This window comes from Procambarus clarkii, chromosome 16 (genome assembly GCF_040958095.1).
Source record: "Procambarus clarkii isolate CNS0578487 chromosome 16, FALCON_Pclarkii_2.0, whole genome shotgun sequence".
NCBI classification, from domain to species: domain Eukaryota; kingdom Metazoa; phylum Arthropoda; class Malacostraca; order Decapoda; family Cambaridae; genus Procambarus; species Procambarus clarkii.
The window spans coordinates 9,284,871-9,304,796 of NC_091165.1; the positions used below are offsets into that span (position 1 = coordinate 9,284,871).

At 36.3% G+C, this 19,926-nt stretch overlaps 1 protein-coding gene across 1 annotated transcript in view; it reads right to left on the reverse strand.

Moving 5' to 3' along the window:
- Positions 1–19,424, reverse strand: part of LOC138365178 (uncharacterized) — a 352,859-nt gene extending 333,435 nt beyond the window's left edge. Inside the window, exon 1 of the mRNA XM_069325247.1 lies at positions 19,384–19,424. The gene's annotated coding sequence lies outside the window, so the exon portion shown is untranslated. The remainder of the gene's footprint in view (positions 1–19,383) is intronic.
- Positions 19,425–19,926: the final 502 nt, after the last annotated feature.

Sequence of the window (19,926 nt, forward strand, 5' to 3'; positions counted from 1 at the left end):
GATTGCGAAAGGGATCTGGGAGTTATGATTAGTAAGAATTTAAAACAAAATTATCAATGCATGAATGTTCGTAATAAGGCAAATAGGACACTGGGATTTATTAATCGAAACGTTAGTAACAAGACACCTGGTGTGGTTCTTCAGCTATATCTTGCTCTGGTTAGGCCCCATTTAGATTATACAGTTCAGTTTTGGTCGCCGTACTATAGAATGAATATAAATTCACCTGAACGTATCCAGCGTAGGATGACTAAGTTAATTCCCGAAATTAGAAATCTTTCATATGAAGAAAGATTAACAAAGCTTAAATTGCATTCACTGGAAAGGCGAAGAGTTAGGGGTGACATGATAGAGGCCTACAAGTGGATGAATGGACATAACAAAGGGAATATTAATAGGGTATTAAAAATATCAACACAAGACAGATCACGAAGCAATGGGAATAAATTAGATAAGTTTAGATTTAGGAAAGACTTAGGTAAATACTGGTTCGGTAACAGGGTTGTTGATTTGTGGAAACAATTACCGCGTAACGTGGTAGAGGTGGGGTCCCTCGATTGTTTCAAGCGTGGGTTGGACATGTTTATGAGTGGGATTGGGTGGTTATAGATAGGAGCTGCCTCGTAAAGGCCAATAGGCATTCTGCAGTTACCTTTATTCTTATGTTCTTATATTCTTATGAATCATAAATCTAAAATTTTCTGTCGTTTTCAGAAATATCATCAACATATCTAAACCATGGAATGATTCCAGGGGTACTTTTTGAAACAAGTTTCTTTACGAAAAATTCCATTTACAAATTTGAAAGCAACCTCGTCAGACCCAAATTATTACCTGCGTCTGAGAGACTACTTGTCAGGCGCAGGTAGTCACAGTGAGAGGTTGTGTGTAGCTGGAGCTCTGATTGTAGTACTATTATCATAGCAATAATGGAAGTTGTAGTGAAGGAACTGATGAATCTAGTTGGAGCTCTGAGGACAGAGTTGGATTCTCTACGGGAGGATGTACGACAGCTGAAACAACAGAAGGAAGAAACAAAGGAGGAGACCATAATTAAAAAGACTTTGTCTTGGAAAGTCGTAAAAGACAGGGGTCTTAAGAAGACTTTAACAAAGTCGCCTACAGGAAACCGTAAGGTTTCCAACTCATTTGCCGTGTTGGAGGATGAGTGCTGTGGTGAGCCTGCAATTCGTTCAAAAGGAAAAGCAGCGAAGCACAGGTCCCTCAAAGTGCTCAGAGAGTAAAGGAAGTAACTAAACGAATTTTGGTTGTGGGAAATTCCCAGGTGAGGTATTTGGAAAGAACTTTTTGTGCCAGAGATAGGGGAAACAGGTTAAGGGTTTGCTATCCTGGAACTGGCGATATTATTAATAACATGAATGATGTTATGGCTGGAAATGGGACTAAACCCATTATATGTATTAGTGCAGGTGGAAATGATGTTGGACGAGTTAGGAGTGAGGAACTGATGCAAGGGTATAAGACAGCCATAGATTTAGTTAGGAGCAAGGGAGGAATCCAGATCATATGTAGCATTTTTCCAAGAAAGGGAGAGGGAAATGAATGGAATTGCCGGCTGGAAAAATATTGCAAATCAAATGCAATATCTTTCATAGACAACTGGGAGCACTTTTATGGAAGAGATGAAATGTATGCTCGAGATGGAGTGCATCTATCGAGGGCTGGGGTTGTTGTGCTTGCGAATTCATTGAAACCAGTGGTTTGAGGCGTTTGGGTTTAAACTGTTAGTAGATAGTGGTATGGGAATTGAAATGGAGAAAGGAGTAATAAAAGTATGTGTTTGTGGGGGAAACAAATTGGCAAAATGATCAAGGAAAGAGAAGGGCCTCAAAATAACAATACACTTAGGGTATATTACACTAACAGTAGAAGTCTAAGAAATAAAATAAACGATTTAAATGCTCTTGTCTACACAGAAAAAATAAATATTATTGCACTTACCGAAACGTGGATGACTGTAGAAAATAGAGAACTACTAGCTGAATGCCAAATAAATGGATTTAAACTATTTGACTCAGATAGATATGTTAGACGAGGAGGGGAGTATCCATATATGTTAGGGAAAAGTTAAAATGTAATCTCAAAGAGGGAATCAAAACTGATCCACACAGAAACTATTTGGATAGAATTAAACGAAAGAGCAAATAATCTTATAATAGGAGTTATATACAGGCCACAAAACTTAGACAGGATGGTAGCAAAGCACCTATGGGATGAAATATCTAGAGCATCTAGGTCTAGCAGTATTTGTGTCATGGGTGACTTTAACTTTAGTGGAATAAATTGGTTTAACAAAACAGAATATTGAAGCAGAAGATTTTCTAGAATTAATTGATGATTGCTATATTACGCAACACATTAAGGAACCAATGATGGGAAAATAATATTTTAGATTTAGTGATAACTAACAGGGAAACACAAATGAATGACATCGAAATAGGGAATGAGCTAGGGAACAGTGATCACAAAGAAATCAGATTTAGCATAGAATGGAATAGATCTTCAGGAGAAAATTTTGTTAAAGTGCCGGATTTTGAAAAGCTAATATTAATTGAAAAAGTAATTTTTTTGGGTCAAATAGATTGGAAAGTCTTGGGCATGCGGGGGGGGGGGGGGGGGGGCGGTCTTGGTGCGAGACGAAAACCCCAGCCATAGGGTGACGTAAAAAGGGATTTCGATGTGGATTCAAAATATAACTTATTTAAAAATATTTTAAGCAAAGCACAGGGACGTAGTATACCATACAAATTGAATAGATCGAATACTAATGAACCAAAGTGGATAACAAAGGATCTGAAAAACCTGATAGGTAAAAAGAGAGCGTGATACAAAAGAATTAGGAATGGGGAAGTCAGTTTAGAACAGGAATTCGTACAGCTGGTTAGAAATGTTAAAAGAAACGATAAGGAGGGCAAAAAGAAAATATGAGGTTCGTATAGTAGGCCAAGCAAAGGAAAATTATAAAGTTTTTTTCAGTTATATGGAACAAAGGTTAGAGAAAGGATAGGTCCAATAAAAACTGAGACAGGTCAGATAACGGATAATGACGAAGAGATGAGAAGTATTTTTAATAAATATTTTGTCTCTGTATTTCCTAAAGAACTTAACTCTATGCCTTCAGCCGAACAAGTCTATATGGGTGGGGACGAGAACAGGTAGACTAGTCTAACAGTTACAGGGATTATATTATTAAACTAATAGTAAAACACAAACAAATCCCCAGAGCCGGATGAAGTGCTTACCAGGGTGCTTAAAGAATGCAAAGAGGAGCTTTGTCATTGTATACCATAATTAATAAATTATTAGAGTCAGACAGAGAGCCAGAGTCATGGAAGGTAGTTAATGTGGTACCAATTTTTAATTAAGAAAGGATAGAGATCACTTGCATCAAACTATCGGCCAATTAGCCTAACGTCTATTGTGGGAAAGTTACTTGTATCGATAATTGCAAATACCATTCGTCTCCATATTGAAAAACATAAATTAATAAACGAGTCACAACATGGTTTTACAAATGGCCTGTACACCAGTTGCAAAGTGCTCCTGGCAGTATGGGTTCGAGTCACTTCTGGGGTGAGTTTTCAGTTGCATATATGCCTGGGGACCATTCAGGCTTGTTCGCATTTGTTTTCCTCATGTGTGCCCCAAAAAATGAGGTGATTTCATAAAATACTCTGCCCAAGATTACCATCAGAGTGCCGGCGGGATGATGGGGAAATAGCCTCGGCTACCATCATCTTTTGTCCGGTTGTGAAGGTCGAGTGGTTAAGGTGACCTGTATACCAGTTGCAAAATTCTCCTGGCAGTATGGGTTTGAGTCATTTCTGGGGTGTGAGTTTTCAGTTGCATATATGCCTGGGGACCATTCAGGCTTGTTCGCATTTGTGTTCCTCACGTGTGCCCCAAAGAATGAGGTGATTTCATAAAATACTCTGACCAAGATTACCATCAGAGTGCCGGCGTGATTATGGGGAAATAGCCTCAACTACCATCATATTTTGTCCGGCCGGGATGGTCGAGTGGTTAAGGTGTCCTGTACACCAGTTGCAAAGTGCTTCTGGCAATATAGGTTCGAGTTACTTCTGGGGTGTGAGTTTTCAGTTGCATATATGCTGTCAGAAAATCCGACATTATTTAATAATATCATACAGGCAGATAATATTGCTGCATTGTATAAACAAGTTACCCCATAGAAAATGTAATTTGTAGTGGAATTTTCCGTCTATAGAAAACGGGATATCATTACCACATACTATTATATTTCACCAGCTATTCTGCTGGGAATTATTCTTAAATACATTAGTCTTTGGACTTTACCATCATAAAACATCTCATATAAATTACCTTAATTATCAATATTAAAATAGAGTAAATGTGACCCTTCTGTCACTTACTGTCAACTGGACAATGTAGGCCAGTAGCGTCAGTGAGGAGGGAGTGGTCAGCCATTGTTATTGTACTTAGACCAGAGGCTCACGGGAGCAATTCGGCTCTTGTTAATTTTACTTGGACGAAGAGTTATGGAAACCAAAGGTGTACCATCATCAACACGCTGTCAACAAATACAAGTTAAGTGTTCTGCCGAAACCCATTTATCTATCATTTATGGCCATTAATGTCAGTAGATAGGGGCAAGCTGGTTAGAATACAAACTGCCTCTTAATAAAAGGTAATTAAGCCTAGGTCTTTATAGTTCCTTGTACAGTGTTTTCTCTGATATAGGTGTCATATATTAGGATTCTGGCTTTACAGCTAGCGTCCTTTTGACAGGTCAAGACGAGGAAGCATGCTTTGTGCATCAGTTACCAGGGTGATGGAAGCTACCTCACACAAGGGAAAATGTGGTGTCTACATCCTGGTTATACCTGGTGGACTAAGGCCTGCTGTACAATAAGGTAAGGAACCTCTTCAATGTTTAACAATATATGTAGTTTAATACTGTAGTTTGGTTGGCTGCATATATATAAATTCAATATAAACACCCCCCTAATGTGTAGTGGATCGATTTGTGAGATTATTGCAGAAATACAGTCCACTTATCATCATACAAATTGCTATCGAAGTATACAAATTAACGTAAATATAAATCTCACTGGTCGGTTACCACATTATTTGGTCCTTTGAACCCACATTATTGGTCATCTTAGAGTCGGATGACAGATTATTTGGTCATCTTAGTACCGGATGAACCAGTTAACCAGTGGATTCATTAAATATACTAGTGCAGTGTGATTTATGCAAAGTCAGCAGTCAAAGACGCCGGCGTTGCCTCGAACGAGTTCACGACCTCCCCTCAGTTCAGTTCAGCCTCAGTCAGCGGTTTCTGCACACCCACAGATTTGGTGGCATGTTATTCTGTGAAATGACAGCGCTAGTATTAAAGCCAGCTAAATTAGTGGCTGTGTCTTCGCGAGATTGTTCACGGATTTCGTGGTGTTAAATTTCGCGAGAGATTATCTACGAATTTTGTGGAGTTTGTTTCGCGAGGTCACTAATAATATTTAAATTAATACTTCTTGATAATATTAGAAGTTTCATAGAGGCAATTAAGAGGCTATTATCAATAATTGTGTATATTATTTCTCCAAAATAGAAAATTATTTAATATATATTGCACTAGTGTTCACAATATAATATTTATCAATTGCCAACCCACAACAGGGTAGGATATTACCATTGACCAGTTGAACTATTTATTGTTCATCCTAGTCCCATTATTACCCTAGTCTAGTTGTACTATATTAAACAACCTAGCACCATTAATGAATGGTGCAGACCCTATTTTGGGTGTAAATTTTTTCAATTCGAGTTGAGTTGTATATATAATAATTTACTTATGATCATTACACCTTTGAGTGATTAATTAGTGTCTATACCATCCTAGGGTGATATAGAAGAGCTAACCTAAAGGTACTTCCAATGATACTGGTTTATCACTCAAATCATTAGTGTGTATGATTGTATATATATGTGTATAAATTTTAACTGCTAACCTCTAGTAGAGGTAGGATTATAGCCTAATGATAGCAGAATTTTATGCTAGGCTACCATCAGTACTTGCTCACAATTTATGAGCCATTGGTGCCCAATTAACAAGTCACCATGACTAATCCACAGAAAGCAAAGCGTGCTTTAGTAGCAAGCAAACGTCAACTGACAAGAGATCTTGACCAATATGAACAGTTGTTATATGAGCCTGTAATTAATTATCGTCGGTTAAAAATACCAATATTACAGATTCAAACCCAATTGCAAATAGGAAATCTTACCAAAATCAGGTCCACGTTGACGACGACATAGTAGTTGAAGATGTGGAACCATTCCTGTCTGACCTAGCACAATATGAAGAAGAAACTCAAGCCAGGTTGGCGCACTTCCACAGGATAATTGAATCAGAACAAATAGCAAGTACATCAAAAAAAGTAGATAATGTTATGGATCTTTTTGAGAATAAATGTCATGCCAGATTAGATCCTTTAATCAACGAGGATAAAGCTTCACCCACTACAGCTTCACCCAATATTATTCCACCAGAAATTAAGCAGTTCTCAGACAATTTATCCACAGTCTCTGTGGATTCTGAAAACCCAATACCTGAGGCTACTAAGTTAACATGCGTCCAAACTGAAATTAGAGGTGAAGCTGAACCAGTAGTAGAAAATGTAAATGAAAATAGCGACATCACTAATTTCCCAGTCCAGCTTCCTAGGAATAATGCTGGCAATGAGAAAACTGTCATACATCTAGTACTACAATTGCTGGACTTACCTCAACCTGATCAGACTGCTGACTCATTACAATCCTTCAGCATGGAGTTTGAGTCACTACTAAGAACATTCAGTCTTAAGGTTGATATAACTACTAGTGAATGGATGACCAAAGTAGTCCTTCAACGAAAATTGTCCAGCGATATACTAGATGAATTATATGCACATCAACATAACACCATCCTGACAGTACAGGACATCACTGAAGGTTTACATTCCATCATAAACAAACGACGAGCAAATGAGGAAGTTAAAGCCTCATGCAAGCCTTCAGAAATAGAAAATAAGAGTCAATTAAAGGGTAAAACAACTACCCCAAATAAACATCAGTCAATTACACTCACATCAAGTTGCAGAAAATCTGACAATGCAGCAGAATCCTCCAAGCTTACTGTTACTAGTTCACCCAAACCAGTAACTTCCAAACGTACAGTAGGCTGGGGGACATGTATGTTCTGCAAAAAGAAACATTCAACTTACTGTTGTGCTAATTATCCAACCAGAGACACTCGTATTGAGCGACTCCAGGAATTAGGGAGATGGGCAAGGTGTCTCAAGTCACACAACATAGACTATTGTGATACCCAATTCAACACCTGCAACAGGTGTAGAAGAGGTAGGCACCATGCAGCACTGTGCAAATATACGAAATTAACGTATTCAAGACCCTAGGTGGAAGATAGCATTCCCACCACAGTACAGTACTGCAAGGTGCAACAAACGAAGAGTGTCCAATCGGCAAAGTCTAAAGGTAATACAACTTTGCCTATTGCCAAAATTACCATCCTGAATAAGAGGGCCAAGGTCCATACCCGTGGGTTGTTTGACCAAGGGTCCCAGAGAACATTTGTCACTAAAAAGTTGGCAGATGAACTACATTTAAAGCCTGTAGCCCAGACGTCATTCAACATCTCAGGGTTTGTAACAGATGCAGGACCTCAAGCCTACCAGGTGGTACAACCATCAGTACGTTTAGGCAGGTACGTCTGTCGAGTACAAGCCATTGTGGTGGACAAAATACCAGTAGACCTACAAGTTCAAGGTCTTAGAGCAACAGTCAAATTCCTGAGAAATAGAGGAATAAAATTGGCTGATAATATTAAGTCTGATCACCTCACCGACTTCGGTCTCCTTGTAGGGACAGACTATTGCCATCGATTCATCGGTAGCCCTACTAAATATCAGGGCATAACCATGTTAAATTCTGCAGGAGGTAAATTACTCTCTGGCCCAGTATCAAGCCTGAGGAGACCTATGACTGTAGATAAACAATACCAATAGAATTCTAAATTTGTCAGCTGATTATATTTCTCCAGTAGCATTATACCATGGAGATTACAGCTGACTATAGCAACAGAGGTTGATGTTAATATCATCATTTAAAGATGAAAATGAGTTCATGAGGCTTCAGTGGCAAATCAGTGAACAGTAGCCTAAACCAGCTACAAGTCACTGCGACCAATGTCACTGAACCCACTGCAGTCTCAGAACCATTCTTTACTTTAATGATGGGCTATTCAATCCTCTGAATCAATTAATTAAATTAAACCCCAATAAATCTGATGACTGATTTGATACATTTATTATTTAATCAAGATGTATTCCATGGGCCTCAGTGTTTATATATCAGTGACCAGTTACCTGAACAAGCTTCAAGTTCTATCTAATGTCACTGATCTCACTGCAGTCCCTGAATCATACTTGACTGTAGTACTTGATCACATCCAGTCTTCTGGGTTAAATAATATGTAATTAGGCTTCAATTTTAGCCTTTCAAGAGTTAACAGGGAAATGAAGTTGCATTAGACTTCTAACCCCTGCAACTCTAGTACGGGACATCCGTCCTGTACGAACAGACGCACAAATGTGTGATTACTAACAACTAACAACAAATTAATCTAATAATTCGAAGGAGGAGTATCGGTGTTCGTCTATTCTAAAGAGGACTTCGACCCTTGAGCAGCCCCTTGGGGAATTATGTCGGAAAATCCGACACCATTTAATAATATCATACAGGCAGAAAATATTGCTGCATTGTATAAACAAGTTACCCCATAGAAAATGTAACTTGTAGTGGAATTTTCCGTCAATAGAAAACGGGATATCATTACCACATACTATTATATTTCACCAGCTATTCTGCTGGGAATTATTCTTAAATACATTAGTCTTTGGACTTTACCATCATAAAACATCTCATATAAATTAACTTAATTATCAATATTAAAATAAAGTAAATGTGACCCTTCTGTCACTTACTGTCATCTGGACAATGTAGGCCAGTAGCATCAGTGAGGAGGGAGTGGTCAGCCATTGTTATTGTACTTAGACCAGAGGCTCACGGGAGCAATTCGGCTCCTGTTAATTTTACTTGGACGAAGTGTTATGGAAACAAAAGGTGTACCATCATCAACACGCTGTCAACAAATACAAGTTAAGTGTTCTGCTGAAATCCATTTATCTATCATTTATGGCCATTAATGTCATTAGATAGGGGCGAGCCGGTTAGAATACGAACTGCCTCTTAATAATAGGTAATGAAGCCTTGTACAGAAAACACTGTACAAGGAACCATAAAGGGTTCCTTGTACAGTGTTTTCTCTGATATAGCTGTCATATATTAGGATTCTGGCTTTACAGCTAGCGCCCTTTTGACAGGTCAAGACGAGGAAGCATGCTTTGTGCATCAGTTACCAGGGTGATGGAAGCTACCTCACACAAGGGAAAATGTGGTGTCTACATCCTGGTTATACCTGGTGGACTAAGGCCTGCTGTACAATAAGATAAGGAACCTCTTCAATGTTTAACAATATATGTAGTTTAATACTGTAGTTTGATCGGGTGCATATATATAAATTCAATATAAACCCCCCTAATGTGTAGTGGATCGATTTGTGAGATTATTGCAGAAATACAGTCCACTTATCATCATACAAATTGCTATCGAAGTATACAAATTAACGTAAATATAAATCTCACAGGTCGGTTACCACATATGCCTGGGGACCATTCAGGCTTGATCGCATTTGTGTTCCTCATTTGTGCCCAAAGAATGAGGCAATTTGATAAAATACTATGCCCATTATTGCTGTCAGAGTGCCGGCGGGATGATGCGGAAATAGCCTCGGCTACCATTATCTTTTGTCCAGTCGTGATGGTCAAGTGGTAAGGTGTTCTGTACACCAGTTGCAAAGTGCTCCTGGCAGTATAGGTTCGAGTCACATGTGAGTTTTCAGTTGCATATATGCCTGGGGACCATTCAGGCTTGTTTGCATACGTGTTCCACACATGTGCCCCAAAGAATGAGGGGATTTGATAAAATACTATGCCCATGATTGCTTTCAGAGTGCCGGCAGGATGATGGGAAAATAGCCTCAACTACCATCATGTTTTGTCCGGTCGTGATGGTCGAGTGGTTAAGGTTTCCTGTACACGAGTTGCAAAGTTCTCCTGGCAGTATGGATTCGAGTTACTTCTGGGGTGTGAGTTTTCAGTTGCATATATGCCTGGAGACCATTCAGGCTTTTTTGCATATATATATATATATATATATATATATATATATATATATATATATATATATTTATATATATATATATATATATATATATATATATATATATATATATATATATATATATATATATATATATATATATATATATATATATATATATATATATATATATCGTTAAACGCCTGGAAAGAGATGCTGTTGTCTTGCCTATATACTGATTTTTTTGAGGCTTACAGTCCCTAAGAGGGCATTTGAAGGCATAGACGACGTTGGTCTCTTTTAAAGCCTTCTGTTTTGTGTCTGGAGAGTTTCTCATGAGTAGGCTGGCCGTTTTTCAGCCAGCCTACTCATGAGGAAACGGCCAGCCTACTCATGAGAAACTCTCCAGACACAAAACAGAAGGTTTTAAAAGAGACCAATGTCGTCTATGCCTTCAAATGCCCTCTTGGGGACTGTAAGCCTAAAAAAACTCCGTATATAGGCAAGACAACAACATCTCTTTCCAGGCGTTTAACGATGCATAGGTAACAGGGCTCCATTAAGGAACATATAGTCTCTTCCCACAACTAAACCATCACCAGAGAAATCTTAGCAAACAACACAGAAATCACCGATAGATACAGGGATAGCAGGCGGCTTGACGTCTGCGAGGCACTACACATTAAGAAGTCTACACCAGCAATCAACAGCCAATTAATGCACAACTATATTCTACCCACTTCAAGAGTCTGCTTCAATATAGAAGCATCAAGAAATATGGGCCAATAAAAATAGGCCTTCTGCAGTTACCTAACTTTAATACCCGTTGTTTCGTGTCCTGTCTTGTGTTAAAAGTTTATTTTCACCTCATTCAAAACTATTGTAACATGTCACCTCACCCAAATGTAGGTATAAAAACTCGAAGATGTTTAAGCTCTATTCAGTTAAAGTTGTGTGTGTGTGTGTGTAAACTAAAGTCTTTGAAACTGTAATAAGTTTTACGAAACGCGCTCAAGTGTCGCGTCAGACTAGAAATAAAAATGAATTTTGGAGAATTGATTTTTTAATTACCATCAACAGTGAAAAGAAACGTAAGAAAGATCGAGAAAATTCGTGTTAGAATTATTAATCTTACTTTTTCGGTCATATTTAATAATATATATATATATATATATATATATATATATATATATATATATATATATATATATATATATATATATATATATATATATATATATATGTTTCATTGAATATGACCGCATATTCTGTATTTATTATTTTCTGGTTTAGGGCTTCTATCCCTCTAACTATTTTCTTAGCATCAGGGCTTAATTGAAATAGGAGTTCTCCAAAACTCATTTTCGTACTTTTAAGGTGAAGAAAAGAAGTGATTTACTATAGAGTGTATTACACTTATTTGTATAATTTAGAAAATAATAAATACAGAATATGCGGTCATATTCAATGAAACATGTTTGAAAGAAAACCTGCTGCCAGTATACACCAATATATATATTTTCAAAGACTTCACAAATACACAACTGATTAGAACTAACGTATCTCTGCTATTATATCTACATTTGAGTGAGGTGGGAGGGATGATGTGGCATATAATGATGTGGCATTAGGGGATATTAATAGGGTATTAAAAGTATCAACACAAGACAGAACAGAAACAATGGGTATTGAATAGAAGTGTTTGTAGAAAGCCTATTGGTCCATATTTCTTGATGCTTCTATATTGGAGCGGAGTCTTGAGGTGGGTAGAATATAGTTGTGCAATAATTGGCTGTTGATTGCTGGTGTTGACTTTTTGATGTGTAGTGCCTCGCAAACGTCAAGCCGCCTGCTATCGCTGTATCTATCGATGATTTCTGTGTTGTTTACTAGGATTTCTCTGGCGATGGTTTGGTTATGGGAAGAGATTATATGTTCCTTAATGGAGCCCTGTTGCTTATGCATCGTTAAACGCCTAGAAAGAGATGTTGTTGTCTTGCCTATATACTGGGTTTTTTGGAGCTTACAGTCCCCAAGTGGGCATTTGAAGGCATAGACGACGTTAGTCTCTTTTAAAGCGTTCTGTTTTGTGTCTGGAGAGTTTCTCATGAGTAGGCTGGCCGTTTTTCTGGTTTTATAGTAAATCGTCAGTTGTATCCTCTGATTTTTGTCTGTAGGGATAACGTTTCTATTAACAATATCTTTCAGGACCCTTTCCTCCGTTTTATGAGCTGTGGAAAAGAAGTTCCTGTAAAATAGTCTAATAGGGGGTATAGGTGTTGTGTTAGTTGTCTCTTCAGAGGTTGCATGGCTTTTCACTTTCCTTCTTATGATGTCTTCGATGAAACCATTGGAGAAGCCGTTATTGACTAGAACCTGCCTTACCCTACAGAGTTCTTCGTCGACTTGCTTCCATTCTGAGCTGTGGCTGAGAGCACGGTCGACGTATGCGTTAACAACACTCCTCTTGTACCTGTCAGGGCAGTCGCTGTTGGCATTTAGGCACATTCCTATGTTTGTTTCCTTAGTGTAGACTGCAGTGTGGAAACCTCCGCCCTTTTCCATGACTGTTACATCTAGAAAAGGCAGCTTCCCATCCTTTTCCGTCTCGTAAGTGAAACGCAGCACGGAACTCTGCTCAAATGCCTCCTTCAGCTCCTGCAGATGTCTGACATCAGGTACCTGTGTAAAAATGTCGTCAACATACCTGCAGTATATGGCCGGTTTCAAGTTCATGTCGACTAAGACTTTTTGCTCGATGGTACCCATGTAGAAGTTTGCAAACAGGACACCTAGGGGAGAACCCATGGCGACCCCATCTACTTGCTTATACATGTGCCCATCCGGGCTCAAGAAGGGTGCCTCTTTAGTACAAGCTTGGAGTAGTTTCCTCAGAATACTTTCTGGCATGTCAAGAGGAGTACAGGCTGGATCACGATACACTCTGTCGGCTATCATTCCGATTGTCTCGTCCACAGGTACGTTGGTAAACAGCGATTCTACGTCCAACGAGGCTCTTATCCCTGTGGCCCGTGTGCCCCGCAGTAAGTCCACAAATTCCTTTGGAGACTTCAGGCTGATGGCGCAAGGAACATAAGGAGTCAGCAGGCCGTTGAGTCGCTTCGCCAGTCTGTACGTGGGTGTGGGTATCTGGCTAATGATTGGCCGAAGTGGGTTTCCAGGCTTGTGCGTCTTGACATTTCCATACGCATATCCAGGTTTATATTCCCCAATGATCTTTGGCAGGTGGAGTCCGGATTTCTTGGCGTTCACAGTTTCGATCAGTTTGTTGACCTTTGCTTTTAATTCGGCTGTAGTGTCCTTCGTTACCCTTTGGAACTTAGTTTGGTCAGAGAGTATGATGTTCATTTTCGCCAGATATTCGTCTTTTTTAAGAATGACATATATTGGCGACTTGTCACCTCTCCTGACAACTATCTCCTTGTTCTCACGAAGGCTTTTAGCTGCCGCTTTAAGCTCGGGGGACAGTATGGTGCTTCTGTAGTTGCCTCGATTCTTTCCTCCTTCTGCAATAAGTTCTGCTTGTAAGGTATCTTTGGTAGTGACCTTCTTATATATATATATATATAAGAAGGTCACAATATATATATATATATATATATATATATATATATATATATATATATATATATATATATATATATATATATATATTATATATATATATATATATATATATATATATATATATATATATATATATATATATATATATATATATATATATATGTCGTACCTAGTAGCCAGAACGCACTTCTCAGCCTACTATACAAGGCCCGATTTGCCTAATAAGCCAAATTTTCCTGAATTAATATATTTTTTCTAACTTTTTTCTTATGAAATGATAAAGCTACCCAATTCATTATGTATGAGGTAAAAAAAAATTTATTGGAGTTAAAATTAACGTAGATATATGACCGAACCTAACCAACCCTACCTAACCTAACCTAACCTATCTTTATAGGTTAGGTTAGGTTAGGTAGCCGAAAAAGTTAGGTTAGGTTAGGTTAGGTAGGTTAGGTAGTCGAAAAACAATTAATTCAAGAAAACTTGGCTTATTAGGCAAATTGGGCCTTGCATAGTAGGCTGAGAAGTGCGTTCTGGCTACTAGGTACGACATATATATATATATATTTATATATATATATATATATATATATATATATATATATATATATATATATATATATATATATATATATATATATATATATATATATATATATATACATACATATATTATACATATATATACATACATATATATACATACATATATATATGTCGTACCTAGTAGCCAGAATGCACTTCTCAGCCTACTATGCAAGGCCCAATTTGCCTAATAGGCCACGTTTTCATGAATTAATTGTTTTTCGACTACCTAACCTACCTAACCTAACCTAACCTAACTTTTTCGGCTACCTAACCTAACCTAACCTACAAAGATATGTTAGGTTAGGTTAGGTAGGGTTGGTTAGGTTCGGTCATATATCTACGATAATTTAAACTCCAATAAAAAAAAATGACCTCATACATAATGAAATGGGTAGCTTTATCATTTCATGAGAAAAAAATTAGAGAAAATATATTAATTCAGGAAAACTTGGCTTATTAGGCAAATGAGGCCTTGCATAGTAGGCCGAAAAGTGCATTCTGGCTACTAGGTACGACATATATATATATATATATATATATATATATATATATATATATATATATATATATATATATATATATATATATATATATATATATATATATATATATATATCTATATATATATGTCGTACCTAGTAGCCAGAACGTACTTCTCGGCCTACTATGCAAGGCCCGATTTGCCTAATAAGCCAAGTTTTCATGAATTAATTGTTTTTCGACTACCTAACCCACCTAACCTAACCTAACCTAACTTTTTCGGCTACCTAACCTAACCTAAACTATAAAGATAGGTTAGGTTAGGTAGGGTTGGTTAGGTTCGGTCAAATATCTACGTTAATTTTAACTCCAATAAAAAAAATTGACCTCATACATAATGAAATGGGTAGCTTTATCATTTCATAAGAAAAAAATTTGAGAAAATATATTAATTCAGGAAAACTTGGCTTATTAGGCAAATCAGGCCTTGCATAGTAGGCCGAGAAGTACGTTCTGGCTACTAGGTACGACATATATATATATATATATATATATATATATATATATATATATATATATATATATATATATATATATATATATATATATGTCGTACCTAGTAGCCAGAACGCACTTCTCAGCCTACTATTCAAGGCCCGATTTGCCTAATAAGCCAAGTTTTCCTGAATTAATATATTTTCTCAAATTTTTTTCTTATGAAATGATGAAGCTACCCATTTCATTATGTATGAGGTCATTTATTTTTTATTGGAGTTAAAATTAACGTAGATATATGACCGAACCTAACCAACCCTACCTAACCTAACCTAACCTATCTTTATAGGTTAGGTTAGGTTAGGTTGCCAAAAAAGTTAGGTTAGGTTAGGTTAGGTAGGTTAGGTAGTCGAAAAACAATTAATTCATGAAAACTTGGCTTATTAGGCAAATCGGGCCTTGAATAGTAGGCTGATAAGTGCGTTCTGGCTACTAGGTACGACATATATATATATATATATATGTCGTACCTAATAGCCAGAACGCACTTCTCAGCCTACTATTCAAGGCCCGATTTGCCTAATAAGCCAAGTTTTCATGAATTAATGTTTTTTCGTCTACCTAACCTACCTAACCTAACCTAACCTAGCTTTTTTTGGCTACCTAACCTAACCTTACCTATAAATATAGGTTAGGTTAGGTTAGGTAGGGTTGGTTAGGTTCGGTCATATATCTACGTTAATTTTAACTCCAATAAAAAAAAATTGACCTCATACATAGAGAAAAGGGTTGCTTTATCATTTCATAAGAAAAAAATTATAGTAAATATATTAATTCAGGAAAACTTGGCTTATTAGGCAAATCGGGCCTTGAATAGTAGGCTGAGAAGTGAGTTCTGGCTACTAGGTACGACATATATATATATATATATATATATATATATATATATATATATATATATATATATATATATATATATATATATATATATATATATATATATATATGTCGTACCTAGTAGCCAGAACTCACTTCTCAGCCTACTATGCATGGCCCGATTTGCCTAATAAGCCTAGTTTTCATGAATTAATGTTTTTTCGACAACCTAACCTACCTAACCTAACCTAACCTAACGTTTTCGGCTACCTAACCTAACCTAACCTATAAAGATAGGTTAGGTTAGGTTAGGTAGGGTTGGTTAGGTTCGGTCATATATCTACGTTAATTTTAACTCCAATAAAAAAAAATTAACCTCATACATAATAAAATGGGTAGCTTTATCATTTCATAAGAAAAAAATTAGAGAAAATATATTAATTCAGTAAAACTTGGCTTATTAGGCAAATCGGGCCTCGCATAGTAGGCTGAGAAGTGAGTTCTGGCTACTAGGTACGACATATATATATATATATATATATATATATATATATATATATATATATATATATATATATATATATATATATATATATATATATATATATATATATATGTCGTACCTAATAGCCAGAACGCACTTCTCAGCCAACTATGCATGGCCCAATTTGCCTAATAAGCCAAGTTTTCATGAATTAATGTTTTTTCGACTACCTAACCTACCTAACCTAACCTAACCTAACTTTTTCTGCTACCTAACCTAACCTAACCGATAGAGATAGGTTAGGTTAGGTTAGGTAGGGTTGGTTAGGTTCGGTCATATATCTACGTTAATTTTAACTTCAATAAAAAAAAATTGACCTCAAACATAATGTAATGGGTAGCTTTATCACTTCATAAGGAAAAAATTAGAAAAAATATATTAATTCAGGAAAACTTGGCTTATTAGGCAAATCGGGCCTTGCATAGTTGGCTGAGAAGTGCGTTCTGGCTATTAGGTACGACATATATATATATATATATATATATATATATATATATATATATATATATATATATAATATATATATATATATATATATATATATATATATATATATATATATATATATATATATATATATATATATATATATATATATATATGTCGTACCTAGTAGCCAGAACTCACTTCTCAGCCTACAATGCAAGGCCCGATTTGCCTAATAAGCCAAGTTTTCCTGAATAAATATATTTTCTCTAATTTTTTTCTTATGAAATGATAAAGCTACCCATTTCATTATGTATGAGGTTAATTTTTTTTATTGGAGTTAAAATTAACGTAGTTATATGACTGAACCTAACCAACCCAACCTAACCTAACCTAACCTATCTTTATAGGATAGGTTTGGTTAGGTAGCCGAAAAAGTTAGGTTAGGTTATGTTAGGTAGGTTAGGTAGTCGAAAAACAAATAATTCATGAAAACTTGGCTTATTAGGCAAATTTGGCCTTGCATAGTAGGCTGAGAAGTGCGTTCTGGCTACTAGGTACGACATATATATATATATATATATATATATATATATATATATATATATATATATATATATATATATATATATATATATATGTCGTACCTAGTAGCCAGAACCCACTTCTCAGCCTACTATTCAAGGCCCGATTTGCCTAATAAGCCAAGTTTTCCTGAATTAATATATTTACTATAATTTTTTTCTTATGAAATGATAAAGCAACCCTTTTCTCTATGTATGAGATCAATTTTTATTTATTGGAGTTAAAATTAACGTAGATATATGACCGAACCTAACCAACCCTACCTAACCTAACCTAACCTATATTTATAGGTAAGGTTAGGTTAGGTAGCCAAAAAAGCTAGGTTAGGTTAGGTTAGGTAGGTTAGGTAGACGAAAAAACATTAATTCATGAAAACTTGGCTTATTAGGCAAATCGGGCCTTGAATAGTAGGCTGAGAAGTGCGTTCTGGCTATTAGGTACGACATATATATATATATATATATATATATATATATATATATATATATATATATATATATATATATATATATATGTCGTACCTAGTAGCCAGAACTCACTTCTCAGCCTACTATTCATGGCCCAATTTGCCTAATAAGCCAAGTTTTCCTGAATTAATATATTTACTATAATTTTTTTCTTATGAAATGATAAAGCAACCCTTTTCTCTATGTATGAGGTCAATTTTTTTTTATTGGAGTTAAAATTAACGTAGATATATGACCGAACCTAACCAACCCTACCTAACCTAACCTAACCTATATTTATAGGTAAGGTTAGGTTAGGTAGCCAAAAAAAGCTAGGTTAGGTTAGGTTAGGTAGGTTAGGTAGACGAAAAAACATTAATTCATGAAAACTTGGCTTATTAGGCAAATCGGGCCTTGAATAGTAGGCTGAGAAGTGCGTTCTGGCTATTAGGTACGACATATATATATATATATATATATATATATATATATATATATATATATATATATATATATATATATATATATATATATATATATATATATGTCGTACCTAGTAGCCAGAACGCACTTCTCAGCCTACTATGCGAGGCCCGATTTGCCTAATAAGCCAAGTTTTCCTGAAATAATATATTTTCTCTAATTTTTTTCTTATGAAATGATAAAGCTACCCATTTCATTATGTATGAGATTAATTTTTTTTTATTTGCGTTAAAATTAACGTAGATATATGACCAAACCTAACCAACCCTACCTAACCTAACCTAACCTATCTCCATAGGTTAGGTTCGGTTAGGTAGCCGAAAAAGTTAGGTTAGGTTAGGTTAGGTAGGTTAGGTTGTCGAAAAAACATTAATTCATGAAAACTTAGCTTATTAGGCAAATCGGGCCTTGCATATTAGGCTGATAAGTGCGTTCTGGCTACTAGGTACGACATATATATATATATATATATATATATATATATATATATATATATATGTATGAATGTATGTATGTATGTATGTATGTATGTATGTGCATGGGCTCGAGTGTTCCACCATAATACACAGAACTGCTGTTGTTACATACCTTTACTATCTAGCACGGGTTGAACTACGTCTGCACTACTCGGGTGAAAAGGATCCACAACGACCGTGCACAAACACGACGCCTTGAAAATGGAGTAAATCTCCCACCATTGATAAAGCTTACCTAATCTCTAATCAGCTCTTGAACAGGTAGTCATGCGGACTGTCACCGGTACACCTCCCACATGCTGGGAGAAGTCACAATAACATGAATTGAAGATATGAAAACTGAAGCACATTCTAGAAGATCGACTTGATAATGGTCCTGGACGGACCGAAACGTCGTTGTCTCATCATCTTCTGATGTGTGGTTTAGTTCTCATACCTTCTCCCACTCCCGGAGTGAGATGGATGAGCCTCATCCATTCACCCCCGAAAAACACCACCTACTAGAGAAGGATTAGTGAACCTCATCAACACCACTTCAATAACACGTCAGCTTCTTCGTTCTTTTTGAAGATCACACCTTATTCTCCACTCCTCTTTCTTCCCCAATCACACAACACTCCTCTTTATCACCCCGACCCCGTTTTCTTCATCCCCA